The sequence below is a fragment of the Aythya marila genome (assembly GCF_965140915.1).
Source record: "Aythya marila genome assembly, chromosome: 9".
NCBI lineage: Eukaryota > Metazoa > Chordata > Aves > Anseriformes > Anatidae > Aythya > Aythya marila.
The window spans coordinates 26,535,388-26,554,035 of record NC_139050.1 but is presented as its reverse complement, the minus strand read 5'-3'; the positions used below and the strand labels follow the sequence as shown (position 1 = coordinate 26,554,035).

The 18,648-nt window shown below is 37.1% G+C and overlaps 1 protein-coding gene across 1 annotated transcript in view; it reads right to left on the bottom strand.

The window, feature by feature from the left end:
- The window catches only part of WWTR1 (WW domain containing transcription regulator 1), a 104,483-nt gene that overhangs the window by 5,539 nt on the left and 80,296 nt on the right, over positions 1 to 18,648 (bottom strand). The gene's annotated exons all lie outside the window — the stretch shown is intronic.

Sequence of the window (18,648 nt, the reverse complement as noted above, 5' to 3'; positions counted from 1 at the left end):
CATTAGATTTACCACACATTTTAAAACCTCCAGTGTTACTGCATTATAAAGTACTGTGTATGCAGGCATTATTCACATAACTTATTTAAGTTATTAATTTAATCATATTGTTCATAGCATTGCACTGTAGTTAGCAACTAGGAATTTTGAAATGGTATAAATCTCTTGAGAAAAATCAGTTAAATCGTACTGGAGATTTTCTCTGAAGTATACTGTAGCTTGCAAAACAATATTTTCAACACGTGTTGAATACGAAAAAACTCTCTCCAATAAAATCCTATTTTACTCTGTACTATACTTACTAGTAGAAAACTATTCACTGTGCAGTTAAAGTCATGACTTCTGATTGGCATCAGTAAAGATTTTCTTTGAACTGAAAAGAGCTGAAAACTTTTTCAGATTAATTCTTCTGTTCCTGAATTGTACTTTTAAAGTTGGCCAGATTTGAAAAAACAAATACATGTCTATCAAAATTCTTATATAAAAGCCATATCTTTAACATTACAATTCTCCATAATGTTTAGGGTCATCAAAGCTGTAATTCCTTCCCCATCTGGAGGTATTTCCCAAACATTCACCCACTTCAGGAAGAAAAAAAAACTTTTCTCCCCTGACCTAAGCATCAGAAAAAAGTTCATTATTATAAATCTATATTAAAAACAACAGAGAAGCAAGGTATTTCTTCATCATACACAACAATCCCTCAAAACAATAAGGTAACGCCTTCTCCCACTTCTCCAACTCCATATTCCAGAAGATATAAACATTATAAATTAACACTCTATTCTGCAACGGTAACCCAATGCACTGTCATAAGGCCAATGTAGAAAACTGCCAATACTATTATTATTACTACATGAAGTAGCTTTCACACAAACTAGACAGCTTTCACACAAACTAGATTTCAACTGCAGATTAATTAGACACAAATTTTTCATCATGCACTTGAAGGGTACTTAATTCTTTGCACATTTATGGTCACATTGTGGCCTTTGTTTTTCCCTAGTATTTCCAAGGGCCAAGTAAGCTCAGAACCTTCCTGCAGCAGAAATGTGCCTGTCAAAAAGGTTTCTGAGAAGCATGTAAAAACATTAAAAGCACTCCTTTGTCTTCAGTGGAATCTGTACCTGTCTAAGAATAAACACCTAAATCACAAGGCTACTTGCCCATAAGGTGACATCAGAAGAAGAAAGATGCCCTGTAAATCCTGTCAAATATGTATGTGTCCAAACTTCTGCTTTGTTGGACAACCATTAGTAGAGTCCTGAACACCAGAATACAGCTGTCTGGAGCAACTGCTCCTCCTCTGCAGCCTACCATGTCTTGAATCCTTTTGCTCCTTGAGGCTGCATGCAAGACAACAGGAAGGCACTCTCAGAAAGATCATCCCACTACCTACTGATAAGGATCTTCACATGGAGTACGAGATGTGGTTTAAAATGTCCTCAGGCTGAGGAATGCCTGTAACTTTTGTCACACTGGGGAGGCATTCTAGTAATCTACTTTTCAAAAGTAGATTAGTACTGGACATCCCACATTCTTTTGCAGCTGGGCTCCAAAAGGAGTGATCTTTGCTTGTTTTTCAAAATGAGCCTCTTAACACTGCTTTGCTACAACCTCCTAAATTCTCTTTCTTCTCTTTGATGGTATCAGTGCATGATTCCTTATCCTGGCCAACAGCATACTCCCTGTGGAAAGCACTCATTCCCCTCCCACCTCTATCACCCAACCACTGTCCAGAGCAAGTGTTGCAAAACCTATCAGTAAGATAGTGTTAGTTTTGAAGCCCCTTTGCAGTAAACATGTCAAGACAGATCAAGAACTTTCCATGGCTCTTCCAGCACCCATCATCTGGCTCAGCAGAACATGTGTACAAATATATCTAGTGTATCAGATGCCACACACATACCTGATGAGCATTAAAGCAAACACCTCCTTCGAACATTGAGCTGACCCAAATTACCTTGCTAAACCTACAAAAAATCTTGTAAAGTTTTAATGTCTGCTTCCAAAGCTGCTATGCATCTGGATGTTTTGGTTTCAATATTACTCTGTACACAGATTTTCCCACTTTCAAAACAGGAAATTCACTAGTCCAACAGGTAGCTCATTAGTATGAAGAGTCTATCCTAAGTTCCTTTGTGTTGGAAGCAGCTCCCATTGATGTCATTAAAAAGTTTTCTTGAGTAAAGGCTACAGGAATGGGTGTGCACTTAGCCACATATTTCAAATTAGTCTCTGTGAGCCATGCTATAGACATCTGCTCCTTTCTAAAAACATTTCTCAATAGGCAATGGGTGTGCTACTGAATGACTAATAAGTTTTTGCTGCAAGCCCTGGATTAAAAGGAATGCTTGTTCTTGGCAGGGAGAAGCATTATGAAACTATAGTATACCATGTCTAATAAGTGGGTGTGCAGAGTATGCCGACCTATCTGTTGAGATAATGCAAGTGGTAACTTCTATGGTAAGAATAAAAACCACCTCCTATCTTTCTCCCCCTCTTCCCCCCTCCCCCCCCCCCCCCCCACACTTTTCCAACCCAACTACCATTCTATTAGATAGACTACACAAGTTTTAGGAAGTGTGAACAATATTAGAAAGTATAAAAGTATAACTGGAAAAAGCTTGAATTTATGATAAGCAAGAAATTAAAACTGTAACTGTAACTTTTTTTCTATGCATAATACTTATGAGGTACATTTATACACATGATCTTATCTATACTTTTTGAGTAAAAACATTCCAGCTGAGAAATACTTTAGGAGAGACCCTTTTGTCTAAAAAATTCTAGAACATTATGCAGAACTAAAGAAACAATTTCTCCCCCCCCTCCCCAGCCAGTGTTACTATATTGTAACAATTGCTGTACATGTGACAGAGGCATGTTGTCAGTGATAATTATTGGGACAATCAAGAAAACAGAGATCACAAAAAAAGGCCTTGTCTTAAATTTTCCATTTTTTTTTTTTAACTTTTTAATGATTAACAACAGTTCTGAAAACATCTGCCTGCACATCATTACAGATAACACCAAAATGTAACACCAACAAGAAAAATCATTTCCAGGGTCTATCAGCAGCATTAAAAAGATCCCTTGTTTCCAAGCTGAACAGGGGTGACAATCACTGAGTACTGATCATCGAGGCCTCCATCAGAGAAGGGCCACGAAGACGATCAAGGGGCTGGAGCACCCCTCCTACAAAGAAAGGCTGAGAGAGCTGGGGCTGTTCATCCTAAAGATAAAGACCTTATTGCAACTTTTCAGTGCTTAAAGGGAGCTTACAAAAAAGATGGAGAGCAACTGTTTGCTCAATCAGATAGTGACAGGAGAAGGGGGAATGGTTTTAAACTAAAAGAGAGGAGATTTAGATTAGAGGTTGGAAGGAAATTCTTCACTCAGAGGGTGGCGAGGCACTTGACAGTGTTGAGCAGAGGGAAAGGATCACCTCAACCTGATGGCAGCACTCTTAACGCAGCTCTGGTTGCCAATAGCTTACTTTGTGGCAAGGACATACTGCTGGTTCATGTTCCACTTGGTGCCACCCAGGATCTCTTGGGCTTTTTCTCCTAAGCTGCTTTCCAGATCAATTTGTCTAAACCATTTCTGAAATAGCAGCTGCAACCTAACCTTCAAAACAATATTTTCTTGCCAGATACTGCAAGCTCCTGAAAGGGACTTAAATGTCTCCAGGTGAAAATAACCTTTGAGGATAATATGTGCTAAAAACAGTATTATTTTATAATTTTAGTGATTTAAGTGATCTGTGGAAGACAGATCCATAAATCCTTAATAAAGCAGTGTGCCAATTTTAACTCTTGGGTAATAATCTAAGCAAATGATCACCATGTTACTGAAATAGCATTTTCTTCAAAGAGGAAGTACACTTAGTGTGTATAATGTATTCAGTAATAGTTCAGCTGTTTCTGAAAAATGTATAGATGTTCCAGTGGCAGTTAATTTGGAAAGTCAGTTGCAGTTCACTTACAAAATCCCAAAGACTTTAATTAGAGTACTAGGATATTTAGCACCTTGAAATTTAGGTCACTTACTCTGTTGCCTAAGCAGACATTATAGGTGAATAATTTTAGAAATTCAAGTTTGACAATATTGCCATTAAATTCCACTTGATTATAAAGAAGAAATGCAGCCACAGAAAGGTGGGGAGATGTTTATACTAGTTTGTGATGCTTTAACAAATGGTTTTCTATGAAATAGAATGGTTTATTAAAACACTAAAGAAAAAATAATGCAGAATAGTAAGTAAAGACAGACAAAACATGAGAATAGCATACTGTTAAAAAACACTGGAGTTTTGACAAAGACAGAGCACAGATCTGCTGTGCCTGGAAGCACTCTGTTCTACCTGTGACCATTTGTGTGTCTGTGAGCATGAAAGCTCAATGCACAAGCTGAAACAGCTGTGCATCCAGATCTCAAATAATTTCCTCCTGCTTGAGTTCTGGAGGAATGGCAATTATATCCCATGTACATACATACATAGTATGTCTTAACATGTTTCAGCTCTATTGTCAAATGTACAGAATGAGGTCTATATTCAAATTAAAGAGACTTGTAAGTCAGTAAAAACACCAATATAAAAAGATGAAACTGGATATAAAGACCTCATTGCATTAAGAGGAGACTTCATGTAACAGGTCAAGTAGCTTGTAGTTACTCTGACTACATTGTGAGAATACAAAACACTTTTATTCACAAAGACAAGGGTGTGACAGCAACTGAAGCTCTTCTACAAGGTCATGCAGTAATGAGTCAGAAGAGCTGAGGAGAATCTCCTGGTGAAACACAAACTGGTGTGCTATTATGACATACTAGTGATTATCTAAAAGAACATATATTGCCTCAACCAATCTGTAAGGGTTACTGAGGCTTTGAACTATATTCACCATCAAAAAGCATTTTAATTCCCCCAACCCGAATGGATATAAGAGTAAGTAGCTGGTTAAATTTGAAAGCAGTTATTCTCAGCTACTCTAATTATGCAATGATTTACCAACAAGCTACCAACAAGACAGAAATTGAAATCAATAATTCACACATGTAGAACTTGAAACTATTTAAAGAAAACCTTAGTATCATATATAAAAAGTTCCTTTGGTTCCCAAAATCACCCCACACTACTCACAATACAACAGGGAAAACAGAAGCAGATAGCACAAAAATAATTTAAAAGATGTCTCTACATTAGGCACACCAGGGCAGAAAACCCTACGGCAGTGAACTTCTTGCCAGTTTCCTGCTCCCCACACCTCAAATGAATTTTTCTAAACCTAATGCTGCTCTTGGCAGAGAGGTTAGAATTAGATAACCTTTAAAGTCCCTTCCAACCCAAACTGGAGTATGGTTCTATGATTTTAAAGGAACTGAGTTCCACCAAAGTCAGAAACATCCTCCTGACTATGCCTCTTGTTAATTAGACCAGATTCACACCTTTTGTGCAGAACAAGCTGCAGCCAATATTATCTTGTTTTATCTTAAACTCAGAGACCATAGTCACAAAGTAAATATGATCAAAAAAACCTTTGTATATCGTATTAATGAATACATCCATCTATGAAATTTTAATATTACTGATTACTGACTAATTACTGATTACTGACTAATGTTATGTCATGGAGAGGCCCAATAATACAACAGTCTTCACAGTCTCAAGGTGTAATCTAACAGTTGACTTAAGTGATCAAAAAAATCACAGAACCATAGAATGGCATGTGTTGGAATGGACCTTAAAGATCATCTGTTTCTAAACTGCCTCCCATAGGCAGGGATGCCACCCACTAGATCAGGATGCCCAGGGCCTCATCTAACCTGGTCTTGAACACCTCCAGGGATAGGGCATCCACAACCTGTCTGGGCAACTTTTCCAAAGGCATTTATCTAAACTGATGCTAGTAAACATCTTCTATATCTGGGGCAAAACAGTTTTCTTTTCTCTGGGCAACCTGTTCCAGTGCCTCGCCACCCTCTGAGTGAAGAATTTCCTTCCAACCTCTAATCTAAATCTCCTCTCTTTTAGTTTAAAACCATTCCCCCTTCTCCTGTCACTATCTGATTGAGCAAACAGTTGCTCTCCATCTTTTTTGTAAGCTCCCTTTAAGCACTGAAAAGTTGCAATAAGGTCTTTATCTTTAGGATGAACAGCCCCAGCTCTCTCAGCCTTTCTTTGTAGGAGGGGTGCTCCAGCCCCTTGATCGTCTTCGTGGCCCTTCTCTGATGGAGGCCTCGATGATCAGTACTCAGTGATTGTCACCCCTGTTCAGCTTGGAAACAAGGGATCTTTTTAATGCTGCTGATAGACCCTGGAAATGATTTTTCTTGTTGGTGTTACATTTTGGTGTTATCTGTAATGATGTGCAGGCAGATGTTTTCAGAACTGTTGTTAATCATTAAAAAGTAAAGAATCCATTGCTCTCCCCTTTACAGGGAATACATTTTCATGCTTAAAGTATTAAAAACATAGCAAAAGCAGAATGGGAAAGAAATCAAAGTTTAACTAGCTGGAAGGAGAATAATTGTCTATAATTCACTGTGAGTTTTTTTTTTTTTCCCCTGTTTCTGCAATGCGAAGTTACCTTCAGAAGCGTTTCTCTCATCAAGTTCTTTTGCTCACACAAAGATTATGGAGGGTTGGCCTCCCTTACCTTGTACAAAATCTAGGTCCTTCTACATCCAGACACCAAGGGCTGGGACTACACAGAAGCAAGCTGTTTCTTTAATTGCAAAAACATGAGTGAGCAGATCAGTTCATCATAAATCAAATCCTATAGGTTTACATCAAGACCATCATCCCACAGCTTTGTCCCAGTTCATAAAAGTGCAAAAAAGGGGGTAAGCAGCTCTAGTTTGTTTGTTTCTCCTAACTGTTTGGACTGGCCTGTTCTGGAGCTCTTTTAGCAGATTAAAAGTGGCAAGACCTGCTGCAGCCTCTGTCTGACAGGCTAAGTGGTCAGGTCCACAGCAAACCAGTATGAGCAGGAACTCCAATCCCACTGTTCCCAATTCTCATTCTTTAGCCAAAGAGCAGCAGCCAGCAGAGGATTTGAGGAGAAAGCCAGTGACAGGTGAAGTCCAACCTGGACAGGTCTGCATCACCACCAGCAGAGACAGGACAAGCATGGGCAATGGTGACAGCCAGGGGAACAGCTTGTGGAACAAACCAGTGCCTGGGGATGGGAAAGCAGCAGCAAAAGGAGTGTAGAATGCAGCAGATCTCAGGCACTGGTGATAGATGGAAATGCAGGCAAAAGATGGTGTGAGAGACAGGGGAAATGCAAAGTATGAGATCTAAGGACTGCTACAGTCCCTTAACCTCTGTTTGACTTCAAAAGGGTCAGGATATTTTTCACGAGATAGAGAAAATTACTAGAATTATTTCAAATTTATTTATTTATTTCCTGACCTATCACATTTTTTTTTTCCTAATCGTTACCAGCAAGACTAGAATTGGGCTTTCTGAATCTTAATGTTTTCAACATTAGGATTCATCACAGACTTTACACAAAGGTGAATGCAATAGAAGCACCATGCCTTTACGGACCACACAGCACAGTCTATCCTAGATACCTGATACTGCAGCAGGAGATGCACCATCTCTCAAAACAATGTGGGAGTATTCTGAGAGTAACAGGGTACAGCCTGGTACCATACTGTTAAATATTAACACAAGCAATAACTGATTTACTCAAAGTGAGTCAACTCTTTCCTGAAATAATTTTATCCATTTGGGTAAGAAAAAAAAAAAAAAAAAAAAAAAAAAAAAAAAAAAAAAAAAGAGAGAGAAGAAAGACGTGAAAAAATCAGAAATTTTATTTCATGGTTTGAAACAAAATGTTTTGTATCCAAACCTAAGCTTTTAAATGTTCCAGTTATTTGGACCAATCGAGTCATTTGCATTCAAACTGGGTTACTTCCATGCCTTTGGAAAACAAAACAAAGCAAGAAAAACCTTCAGCCTACACATGATATACCTCTGAAATAAACAGTGTCTCTCTGGGCCTTCTAATTGCATAGTAGTTAACATCAAATTTGAAGCAGAAACAGGAGCAAGAGTTTATTTATAGAATAGATTAACAGTTACCTAGCTTTAGTCACACTAGTAAACACAATAAAATTTCAGAACACATTTCTAAGAAAGAAAACAATAAAGCAATGCATTATGTTTCCTACAGCTGAGATCCTGTATGTGCTTTTAGTATGGATGAACTGGCACGATCAATAGGCTCTCACTCTCATTTACTTATTTATTTTTACTGGCATTTGGTTTTCAGCAACCAGTAACATTACATTCCCTACACAATGAGGTTAAGGGCCTATATTTATCTGCTCATAATATGGAACTTTATTGTAGTTCTCCACTTATTACTACGCAGAAAAGCCTATCTTCCACCCACTTCAGAGTTACACGCACTGAAACAAAGTTATCCAGGAAGCAGAAAAAGTTGCCATGGATATAAACCCAATTTAACAGAGGCTGTTGCAAAACCTCTACTAATTCATTTATGGAAAATAAATAAATAAATATATATATATATATATATATATACACATACATACATATACGTGTATATATATACATATATATATACACACACATCTCCTCTCATTAAATGTAATCTGTATAATTCTTATTATGCAGTAAAAATTAATCTGCTCTTCATTTCTTGTATAAATCTTACTTCAGCAAGAAATTCATCAGCATGCAGTCTTGTACCTTTTTTATGCCTTGTAATAGAATTTAAAATTAGAGTGGTGAAAAGGAATTCATGATTTGTGCCAACTTTGAGCACACCAGTGTTACAGTCCATCTGTAAAACTGAGCATAACCTTTTCCTGAAAAGGAAATCAAGATTTTTGTTTCAGAAATCCAGATTTTGAAGTTTTTTCAGAAAAATGTATCTTAAATATTTTCAATAACTATATTCATAAAATGAAATGGCTCATGTCAAATCTCAGGAATAAAGGAAACAAAGTATAGAATATAATAGGAGACAAGCCTGTGAAATAGTGAACACATTCCAACTCTGCTCGTTATAGGATATTTGTATGTTATACTTGACAACTATGTGCTTTCAGTGAGGAAATAGCTAATTCTTTTTCAAGCTGGGACAAACTTTACATTTAAGAAAAGGGCTTTGGGGGAAAGTCATAACTATAAAAAAAGAACAGCTAGAATATCCTTTTGCTTTGTTTCAGCAACAGAGGCTTTGCAAACAGATTCTGCATAATGACAATGACTAGAACTATGTTAGAAGGACAGATGGAGCATACAGAGAGGCAAGATTTTCAGTGCCAAGGATCATTTGAAATTAATGTGGATGCTGTTACCAACAATGTAAGTCTACTCTTAGCCTCATGAATTTGTTAACAAATCAATAATTACCAGTCAAACAGCATGTAGTACAAAACAGTTAACATGCCTTATACCATCTGGATGTCTATTTACAGAGCAACCAATTTGTTGCTGTACCTAATGCTAAATTCACTACTGCAAGGTGATTTGGCAGAGATAGAGGAATATGAATAATGCACCCCTCACATGAATGCTCTGAAAGCAGGAATAGATTGCTAATTATTTAAGCTTGCAAAAGCTGCAACAGCAAAGGAAGAACTTAAGAGGCAAAGAGGTTGGGAGAAGCTGTAGGGGGCATTCTGTCCTCCCTCCACACTCTAGCCAAGATATGTGACCTAAAAAATGTGTTCATAATCTGATAGCAGCAGTAGCATGTAATGTCCTTGCCTCCATGGGATTTTCTTTGGATAGCATGGGGCTATCTGCAGTGAGTATACAGCTATCCTAACACCCAAGATTTTATACTACCTTTTTCAACTGGTTCATAAAAAGAACAGTTCAACTTTCACAGAAATGGTGAGAAATTAGACTTACTGTTGCATGATTTATCTCATTTCTTAATTTTACTTAGTTGTTAATTAAGAGATCAATAAGCAGAGATGAATATGCTCGTGTTTTGCTCTCAACTACAGAAGTGACCAAGAAATAAATTCACTGCAGATAAGGATGCAAACATGTAGTCACATATCGTCCATAATGATAAGCGCTACAGGAACCTGTGGAGCCTAATGTTGACATCAGTAAGCACAGGGACTACAAGATCAAGCTGCTAGCAATTTGAGATATGGTGGGAAATATCATGCACTGTGTTAATGACATGAAGAAAGATTTCAGTAAGTCAGTATAGTTCTGTCTTTCTTCTCCAACAAGTCTTCCCACAGAAGCCAGTGGGAACTGACATACATGGAGGATATGTAATTAGATCTTCAATGCGTAACTAAAAATTAAATATATTTATCTGAAAAATAAGGAAAAAACTCACAAATGCTTCCTTTAGCATTTCTTGATTCTAGCCATCAAAGGAGCTTAGCATGGAAGAAAATACTCTTCAGTCATGCAAATCTCCCTTTTGAACAGAATTCAAATAGAGGGAAGTTAAACAAATTGACAAGGAAATGTAAATATGGACTCTGACCCCTTTCTTAACAAACATGTCTCCAGTGAAATCAGCACAGGAGATGGATTAGCCAGCTGGAAACATGGCTGTAGTTAAGCATATGATAAATACAGAGTATTAAATGTCCCAGTGTCACAGCAAATGAATTAAATTTAATGTGCTATATAATAACATTCTTATCATCAACCAAAACCTATACAGAATTGCCTTGAAGTACACAAGACATATAGCTTGGAAGATATGATCTCTTAACCAACTCTAAAATTTTGATAAATTCAAAACCATAGCAGTCTTTCAAATTTGATCCAAAATGGGAATGGTCTTTACCCACTTACACAGAGGAAAAGACAGTGTTCCCCTCTTTTTCCACTCTGTCTCCCTACACAGTCATCAGTTTATGATCCGTAAGAAGTGTCGTCATTTCAGACAGGTGATCTAAAAGTAGGACTGAACCTATCCATGTCATCCAGGTATCAATAGCATCATATAAGATAAACATATTTTTCAGTGTATGAACTGTTTCTGGGGTTCATTATTTTGCTCTGTGACACATGAACCGTTTCTATGTAAGGAATTTTTAAGCAAGGATGTCCTTAAGGAAGATGCATCCCTTATAGAAAAATGGGTGGGAGAAGCAAGAGACAAGGAGCCACAAGTGTATAATTTTAGTGGAACATGTGAACAATTGAGCTGGACAATGCAAATGGAGGATACAAAGCCAAGAAGCTGAAACATAACTGGAGAGAGGCACTTGGTTCAAATAATGTGCAGTTCACATCTGACTGCCACAGTAGCCCAAATGGTGGTGAAGAGCCAGCATTCAGGAAATGCCATTTATCAGCAACACAGACAAGCAGCAGGAATTATTCTAGTTCCCCTTTGCTCTCTTCTCCACCATTAAGTCTAGAAATAAAGATGAGAAAGAGAGATGGGTATTCTATGACAGGCTAAAAGCAATGCAACTCCATATAAATTTGTAGTATTACTCCTGCTTTATGTCTGGGGCCACTTAGGCCACAAGTTATTCTCAGGTAGAGTGAGTTAATGAATTCACAGGAGGATTTTCCTCATAATTGCTTTGGTATCTAGCATGGGATAGGAATGCCCAGACTTTTTCTTTGACATTTACCTTCTGATAAGACCATGCTTGCATTATGATAAAGACAGGAGCAATCTCTAACTTCATGAGCACTGTCAGGGTCAGTGATATTTAGAGTAACAGCCACAGCAGCACCTGCTGCATTGCCACCATTCTTTAAAGTTGCTATATGAGAGAGACCTATCAAAATCTGAGCAGTTTGAATGTGCCCTTGAAGGGAGAGTAGAAGGAGTAGAAGAAACAAAACAAAACAAAACAAAACAAACAAACAAAAAGAATAAACAAGCAAAATAGTTCAGCCACTGCATGACCAGATAATAAAGATTTGAGTGTTTCTAGATGCAAAGAAGCAAATACCACATTCAGAAACAGAAGTTGTGAAAACTTCCTATTTTAAAGATGTTTGTTATTGTAGAAGACACAAACGTATGAGAATTTAGGTACATAGGGAGAAAGCAAGACAGAGGTAAAAAAAAAAAGTTTGAAAAAAAAACAACACAAGGATTAAAATCCACTCTTTGATGACTTTGTTGGAACTACTGAAATATTTGAAGGTATAGCCAAGATTTTACTCAATCAACAGTATTTTCAACTTCTCATGTTTTCAAGGCTTTACAGAACTTGTACAAATGTTGCTTATAACTTAAATTTTCTTGTGAAACAACAGATTCTATGACTGCTAGAAAAAGAACTAAAGTAGACCAAAGCATGTAGGACACTGATTTTAAGAGGGGTTAATACATATGGAGGCATGGTGTATATTGCTTCATTCTTCAGAAACATACAGTGTCACAGTGAATACTACAAGGCTCTGAAGACATGTAATAAGTGAATGACAAATTATCACTCTGAGAAAGAAGCTACACAAAATCAAGAGGAGTGATAGCACCCAAAGAAGCTTCTCATGCAAGACAGGAAAGACATTCACTAGAAGAACAAAATTACCTGGAAAAAAGATTAATCCATTTTGCAAAATTAAATGAACTGGACCATTTTTTCCCAGGCTTTTCTTGCCTGCTTACCTAATTATGTAATGTCAGGAGGAAAAAGAAAACCTAAATGATGCTCAGCAAGAGAATGAAGGTGCCAGACAGGAATTTGTAATTGTAGACAGTCACAAAACTGCAAATGGTTCTGAATTTGACACACACACACACACACACACACACACAAAACAATCAATCAACAAAACAAACAAAAACCTATAAGGTACATACATCCCCACACAGAAATAATTAACTTATATAACCCTAAATAAAATGGTTCCTTTTCCTATTTTGGTAATCACCCCTGGTGTTTACTACTATCCCTACTAATTATTAAATGTACATGTGTTTCAGTGGTGTTTAGATGGCTTATGGCAGGATTAAAGTTCTTTTATTTTTTTGCTTCAGGCATTGTGGTTTACAACAACAAAACAATCAAAAACAAAACCAAACAAACAATACCCACCCCCCAGTTGTGATTAATTAATCACAAAACACCAAAACACCTGTTCTGCAGAGGAACAAAAATATATACCACAAGACTCAACAACTATAACAGTAGTAAAAAGAAGTTTTACATAAATGTAGTTACATAATTTTTACCTACTTAAAAGTAACATCATAAATCAGAGAAATATCAGAGATTGTTTAATGGCCGCATGCCTACTTGCTACTGGTTGACAGTTACTTTTGGTCTCATGGTTAGATTATACCTTGAGGAGAATGAAGGTATGAGTTTATTAAAACCTTAACAGAAGAAGTTACATGTAGAGGAGAAATCTTGAAGACATTTGTGGGAAAGGTGGTGAAGTGGCAGATGAAGCAACTTTATCTTTGGTAAAATGGAAAGCAACATAACATCACTGAAAAGAACAGCAAAACAGCAAAGAATTATAAAGCTGAGCTACAAAAAAGCTGTAAAAATCCAACTAGTTTCTGTAACATTTCACTTCTAATGTGAATGTCAGTAACACAAATAGTTCTGATATTGATGGAAATGAAAACTTCTTTTCTAATATCTTTATTTAATGGGAAAGGACTAGGCTAACAGATATCAGAATGATAGCAGGGAATAAAAACTTTACATAGAATAGGACATTAAAATTCAAGTTTCTTCATCTGACTTATTTCCATTCTCAAGCACAGGAATCTCTTACCCTAAGCTGGCAATTATCTACTTATAGTTTATACTCAGTCTAGGTCCTTAACATCAAGCTGAAATCATAACTAAATTCAGAATACTGATGGCAGAACTGCCCACACAGTTCATGAATCCAGGCTTATTTGGTTCTAGTATGCCCTCCAGCCCACTCCTCTTGTTTCTCATTAGCATACTTTGCTTTTCACAATGATATTCACAGTGATATCAATTTGCAACTTAAAATACCACCTGTGCCAAGCTACTTCTGTCACAAGTTCTTATCTGAACAGAAACATCAGGAAGAGAACAAAGGTCAAACAAGATACGAGGGAAACTGTATGTTACCAGCCTGTCCTGATAGGAGAGCTGAGATGGAAGTTCAGCAGCTGGGCTGGGACAGGAAAACATTGTGAAAGGGAAGCCTACAGTACCTAGTTTCCTCTTGTCTACTTTCACATACCTCACCACACAGCTAGATGCCAGGACTGACAGAAATCTGTAAATAAAAAAGTGAATGTATTTCTCCTCTGTCAAAGCTGTGTACAGAGTTGTGATGATGTTTTTTACTTTGTGCAAACATGGCCATGGTAATTAAGCCCTGCACTTGTAGCATCTCCCCACTGTGTGTTCCATATCCACACATTTCATATAGAAGGGGTGGCTGCTTTGTATCATCAGACAAGAGGAATGGAGTCTGTCCTCTCTGCATGTCTACAATGACATCAGAGCTGAGAAGCTCCCTTGTGTTCTCTGAAGGAGGTTGTGCTAATGCAATCAATCCCTCACTGCAATTAAGATAGGGGTAATGCAAAGGGAGACATTTCTCAGCTCATTTTCCTTCGTATCCTTTCCAAAGAAAGGGGACTTGGTCCACAGTCAACCAGTCCTCAATGGAATGGCAAAACACAAAAGAAAACAGAACACCATGTAAAGTGTTTCTGTAAAATGATTGTTTGAATCATTTAATGCAGGAACTTCCTTCAAGATTTCTTGCTTGTGATCAGTGTTTCACCACATATCTATATAAATACACACACACACACAAATTTACATGCAGCAGCAGAGGCTTGAACAATCTTGTTTTCAGTTATGCTACTGCAAATCTAATCCTACTTGTAAATTCTTAGCAAAATCCTCCATGGTTTAACTGAAAGCAGAACCAGAACTTCTAGTAGAAGTTTATGAAGCTCCATGTAGCCAAAACTACATTTAAGATATGGAAGTAGTAACACAGATCACAACAGCAAGAACTCATTGTCATGGGTCATAACCTTCTAATGAGATTAGTCATCAATGCAAGAACTGATCAAGACACGCTTATCTACAATTAGTATATCAGTAAGATTAGTAAGAAATGCAGAAATGCATGGTAACAACAGCAGAAAAAAAAAAAAAACAAAAAAAAAAAACAAAAAAAACTTCTTATGATGATTGTACTGGTGATACCCCAGGTGGCTACCCTAGGTACCCAAGACAAAGGTGTTTAATTAGTGTATGCTGCATACAGGATAATTTACACTACTATTCAGGTTACCATCTAAGCTACATTTATTCCTGTTTCAGCATCACTCATTCAAATCCTTTAGATTTCTCATTTATATCTACCATGTACTGTGCATTTTTATACATAGACACTAGGCATGTAGCTGTATTTACATGTATATTTATCCTTCACATTTATCAAATTCTCTGTTCCAGTCATTTCTCAGTCTCCACGTACTTTGCAGATCATTGTCTGACTAATTTTAAGAAGCCAGGCAAAGAATAAATATCAGCACTGCTTACAACTTCCTGAAATAACCAAAACTTTATGAGTAACCTTTCATTGTTATTATTTTTTCCATAGGAAAATATGTAATTTCATCTTTCTCTGCATAGCATGGACTCTGTATGACTTTGAAGATAAGGAAAGAAGGAAACACCCTCTCACAGGATGTCAGAAAGGAGTGCCTTCCATCGTGACTCCACAATTGTTAGGAAAATGTGTTGCATGACACAAAATTCAGACTGGCTCCACCCCAGTTGCCAGGCCTCAGAATCTCCACAATGGAGTATTGAAGGACAAGCAGCCATGGCTAAAGCTGGACAATGTGTTTACTGGTCCTAAACCTAGATAGACGGACAGAGTTAAAAAGAACATGGGCTAGGATGGAAGGGAAAGACCTCCTTGAGGACCTGAGTGTGCAAGTCACTCAATTTTTCAATGGAAAAAGACTTGAGCCAATGTGAGTGTTTTCCAGCTCAGGCTGAATGCCATTTCCCCTTGAGTCATCCCTGCTGACACAGAAATGTAGCTTAAAACCTCACACAAATTTTGGCAGTGCTTTAAAAATGCCTGGCCTAAATAAAAGTATAGTTGAACAGAGGAGTCTGCCCAACCTTCTATGCTATTGACCATGTTGGTGAGTAGAGTGAGGGTAAGAGTAGGACTGTTGCCCAGGTCAGTAGCCTTAGCTTGGAAGCGTGGTAAGGACTTCGTAGAAGACACCTGAGGTGTGTTGGGGTGACAGGGTGCTGGATGCAATACAGTTTAAAACTTCTCCCTTTACTACAAGCCAGAATTCACAACAGGAAAGAAAAAAAAAGGCCACATTCTAGTCTGACAGGAAAAAGCATAGTAAGATTTATGTTCCAGCTACAGCAAATATTTTCCTTATGTCTGCTGCTGAGTACATATGCCATAATTGGGAGCCAAACTACAAATACTCTCTACTCACTGGGAACATCATGAAAGTCTGTTTAACACAGTGCATGAAATATGGAGAGTTTTCAAGTTCTGAATATCTTTGCCACAGAGGCAATGGCAGGCCATAATAAATAAATGAATACATAAATAAATAAATAAATAAATAAATAAAAATAAAAATAAAAACTGCCTACATTGGCCTAATTCTGACATCTGACTGACCAGCACATGTAGACTGCTGTCTGTCATTCAGGACTTCATTTGTTCCTCTCTCTGCTTTTCTGTTGCGTAATAGTTGTCTTTCTTGGAATGAAATGTTCAATTAACAAGCAGGAGCTTTTCAAAATGTACTCTTGGGAAATTTCTTGACTAATAAAATATAAAATGGACTCTGTGATAACTTTGCTATTAGTTGTTTGCATATAAGTTTGTATATAAGTCATAATGCCATATCTACTACACAGGATACAGTTTCCTGTATACTGCAGTATAAAGCTCCAAGCTGGTGATAACCAGTCTAGTTTATGTCTTTTTTTTTTTTTTAATTATTTTTCAGCACTAACATCAGTAGTGTGTGGTGTGTCTCTTTCTCATTCTACTGCAATTCAAGAACATTTCTGGATTTATGGATGAGTGTCTTTACCAGCCTATAATGTCTCATCTTTGTGTCAGTTGGTTTATCTACTATTTCAGATACAAAACCATCTAAAATATTGTGTAAGAAAACTTTGGACTGTTAATACCTAATTGTAACAGAAATAACTCATCAGTGGAAAGGAAAGGAAAGGAAAGGAAAGGAAAGGAAAGGAAAGGAAAGGAAAGGAAAGGAAAGGAAAGGAAAGGAAAGGAAAGGAAAGGAAAGGAAAGGAAAGGAAAGGAAAGGAAAGGAAAGGAAAGGAAAGGAAAGGAAAGGAAAGGAAAGGAAAGGAAAGGAAAGGAAAGGAAAGGAAAGGAAAGGACAAAAACCCCACCACTAGCCTTTATTCTAATATGTATGTACTTAACATAAATTTGACTCCTCTAAGACCTTTGATTCAGGTTTGTGCTAAAGGCAGAATATCAATTGAGAAGTATCATTGAACTGAGAGCAACAGCTAATTTTATACACCCACTAGCAACACTGTTACACAAAAATTTTTACAGAACCTCAGGTGCTGTAGTTGAATGCACGTAGCTAAACGAATGATAAAATCTCCACCTTGCCTTCCCCTGTGTGATTCACAAAAGGCCTTGTACAGTCTTTATCTCACAGTCTTAGAACATATGACTATGACAGCTGCCTTTCAATAGCACCCAGGATAATCTCCTTTTTATTTATTTATTTATTTATTTTCAGGATTGAGGTTATTTTAATTAAAGCAATAATAGAAATATAAGGAATTATTGATTAACCAGTCAAAGCCTTTGACATTTGTGTGGTTGATTCTCTGTATCTAGAGGAGAACTTTTTGGAAAAAGTAAGATTTAACTATAGAAATTGCTCTGCTCAAGGTGAATAATAAATGTGTGAGCTGTTGTTTTGTATCATATTTATATCAAATCACAGCGTGATATTTTTCTTAGTCTAAGATCAGGCTCCCTGAAGTAAACAAGAGCATCAAAAGTTTAATATTGTCTGACATGAAAATGGGTTTCATAGTTTCATCTTTTTATCAAAAAAACAAGACCTTGATCCTTTCTGCCTGAAGTTATACAGAATTAAGTTGTTAAGAACAATAGAAATATACCAAGTACCCATCTTGATTAGTAATAACTGATTTTCCTAAATTTTGGTGCTTATTTTGCAGCAGAACCCCAAACTTGCGGTCTCTCAGGGGCAGTACCTGTCTGTGTTCAATCATACTGGCACCTTTAAGAAAAATGTCAGTTAGTTCTCTCAGAAGTTAACCACCCTTCTAATTGCACTTTGCAACTCCTAGAATTATGTACAGAGATAAATATGATTTCTAGTATTACTACTGTCACTTAAAAGGACATTTCCCTAAGAACAACAGATCTGATGCTCCACTCTGATACAACTGCTTTGTATCTTTCTGTTTCGGCAGAAAGGTAAAGTTAACTGGCCCAGGTTCTGGTTCCAAATACATTTCTTCAGCATCAGTAAAGGTTCAAGAGGTCCCTGTCCCTGTATTTTTTTTTTTCTCTAGCTGCACCATTTCTGTAAAAAAATGGTGGGCTGCTTAAACCACCTTATTCAGCATTGCCACTTAACCTGAAGCTTCAGCTTTGCATATTTCCAGACAGTTTTG